A 3,370-nucleotide genomic window follows, 5' to 3' on the forward strand; every position below is an offset into this window, starting at 1 on the left:
ATATATTGTCCACATGAAACATAACAAATCTGAATGACAGTGAACCTGCATATTGTCCACCTGAAACATGAAAAATCTGAGTGACAGTAAACCTGTCTTTTGTGAATCTGAATAGTGTAAGATTTTGGTTAGTGAAATTTCTGCTTACCTAGTATCAAGGTATTCATTACTGACTTAGAGGGCAGCATTGCTTTAACAGAACTTTCTAACTTGGAATATAGAAGGACATCCTGTATACCAAGTTCTGTACTTCTTTTTGAAGCATCCCATAGTGGGACATTGGTAAGCTTATGGACTTACAGTGTTCAAATCTGTGGTTTGATTCCACACAGTGGACACATTAGATTGACCAATGTGGCTTTGCTCTAAAGCAAATACATTTCTTGGAGCACATTGTCTTCAGGAGTTTGATGTGCAAAATTCAACATTTTCCCATTATCTTTCATATTTTTGAGACATTTAGGCCTATACTTGTTTCTTATGATAATTTATCCCATTCATATGCAACAACAGTATTACAGAAAGGGCATTCTCACTTTTTCTTGATGATTTCAAGCAGGTTTTGAAAAGTTCTCTTATTCAGTTAGAAAGACTGAGAATACTTAATTTTTCTACATTGGTTATTTTGTATTAAAAGAAAACTCCAGAATCCATCTGGAAAATATATTATTTATTACATATGTCACATTTCTATTTTAGAGGAAAAATCAAATTAAAGATTTATTCCAGAATTTCACAGAAATCTCATACGGTTGAATTGTCACTTGTAAAGATTTTAAAACGATTTTCAATCCCTATTTGGTGGGCATATTCAGACTTTATGGAACTTTCAATCCCAACCAAACTAGGGATTGAAAACAATCCAACTAGTATCACTTTCCTTGTTTGTGTACTTTTTATTGTAGCGTTTATTCTGTTTTCGATACTTCTTATAGCAATTCTATGAATAACCAACGATCCCAACTTTCCTTTAAAATGTTTTATTTTCCTTTTTATTATATATATATATTTTAATAAAGATTACTTTGTATTGTTAGTTTAGCCTATGGATTAAGGACTAACATAAATCTTCAAAGCTGTTCAAACCTCTTGAGACTTTTTTTTTTAGATTATAGCAGAAAATATCCACTAACAGATGTTACTAAACTGATGAAACAGTAGATTCTAATCATTATGGGTTTTCGTTTTATTTTATTTCATACTCCTAATTAGATTGGTTTGTTTAACTAAATTATCTTCTGGGTTTATTTTTAGTTCTGATCTTTGTTTTGATCAGAAATTATTGGTAATATCTTACACTACATATGTAAAAAATTTAGAAACGTTTGGATGAAATTCATAAATTAATGAGAATAAATGGCAAAGAAATGTGCTATAATAGATGTGTATGAATCTAAAATTGGCTCGGAAACAAATTGTGACCTAAATACCAGCAGAAGTTAGTTTTATTAAGTTTTATAACGGTCTTTTCTGTTCTCATTTTACAGCACTTTGACTTCAATGCTCTTGAAGAAGCTACAGAATATGATGGTGGTTATACAGTTGACACGCCTGTCATTAGGTAAATTGTAGCAAAAACTTTCCATAAATGTTGCTTTATGACTGTTAGTTAATCAGGATAAGAGAATGAGATTATGGCTGAAAAAAAACAAATGTATCCTGCTGAAGAACTTAATTGGTGGTTTTATTTTTTGTGTGTATTGTGTAGTCCTAAGGAGCTGTAAATGTGGAAGATTGTTTCATGTGTGGTTTTTATCTACTAACTTCAGTTTGGGAAAATTGTTTCTACTGGCTATAGGTGTGGAAGATTGTTTTGTATTGTTTGTATCTACTGACTTTAGGTGTGGAAGATTGTTTCAGGTGTGGTTTGTATCTGCTATCTTTAGATGTGGAAGATTGTTTCAGGTGTGGTTTGTATCTACTAGCTATAGATGTAGAAGATTTTTTCAGGTGTGGTTTTTATCTACTGGCTATAGATGTAGAAGATTTTTTCGAGTGTGGTTTGTATCTGCTATCTTTAGATGTGGAAGGTTGTTTCAGGTGTGGTTTTTATCTACTGGCTATAGATGTAGAAGGTTGTTTCAGGTGTGGTTTGTATCTACTAGCTATAGATGTAGAAGATTGTTTCAGGTGTGGTTTGTATCTACTGGCTATAGATGTAGAAGATTGTTTCAGGTGTGGTTTTTATCTACTGGCTATAGATGTAGAAGATTTTTTCAGGTGTGGTTTGTATCTACTGGCTATAGATGTAGAAGATTTTTTCAGGTGTGGTTTGTATCTGCTATCTTGAGATGTGGAAGATTGTTTCAGGTGTGGTTTGTATCTACTGATGTTTCACATGTGGTTTGTATCTACTGTCTTTAGGTATGGAAGATTGTTTCAGGTGTGGTTTGTATCTACTGATGTTTCACATGTGGTTTGTATCTACTGTCTTTAGGTATGGAAGATTGTTTCATGTGTGTTTTTTATTTACACATATTCTCTCTTACCTTTTTTCTTTAAACAAATCAGGGTTTCTAGTAAGTTCTGACACTCAGGATTTTCTCTTACTGTGGTAATTATTTTCTACACTATAATATAATTATAATATTTAAGTGATTAATGGTCTTTGAATATAATGAAGAATATTAATTGAAACAAGGCAAGTTTGAGGTAGAACTATAAGTTTGTTTTATCAACTTTTCACAAGTTAAGTAATGGTCTACGTTTCCAGCTATTTCTGGGAGTTAATTCATGAATTCAGTTTACAACAGAAGAGGAAATTCCTACAGTTTGCCACGGGGAGTGATCGAGCCCCAGTAGGGGGATTGTCAAAATTAAAGCTGGTCATTGCTCGAAATGGCACTGACTCTGATAGGTGAGTTATAAAAATAATATAAATTTCTCAAGACTTCATTTGTAAGTCTGTTTAATGTGTTATTTACTTCCTTACTTGCTATTATACTTTTCCTCACAATCTTTGTTTATATAATTTTACCTTTTCACTTGGTTTTTAAAATATCTGTTATTCACTTGTATAAGTTTTATATTTCTGACAACATATTTTAGTGTTGTGTATTTACTTGATATCCGAGTTTCTTTCTGTCCATATATATTTACTTGGAATTTAAGGATTCCCTCTGTCCACACAAATCCAATATATGAATTCTATAGCAACATTATTACAATATAATAATACTAATCTTATATTCTATCTATGACAGTGTACAGTTATTGTTGATAAATATTGTTAACAAGTCCTTCTATAGCAACATTATTACAATATAATAATACTAATCTTATATTCTATCTATGACAGTGTACAGTTATTGTTGTTAAATATTGTTAACAAGTCCTTCTATAGCAACATTATTACAATAAGATAATAATA

Source organism: Limulus polyphemus, unplaced genomic scaffold (genome assembly GCF_000517525.1).
Source record: "Limulus polyphemus unplaced genomic scaffold, Limulus_polyphemus-2.1.2 Scaffold13282, whole genome shotgun sequence".
Taxonomy (NCBI): Eukaryota; Metazoa; Arthropoda; class Merostomata; order Xiphosura; family Limulidae; genus Limulus; species Limulus polyphemus.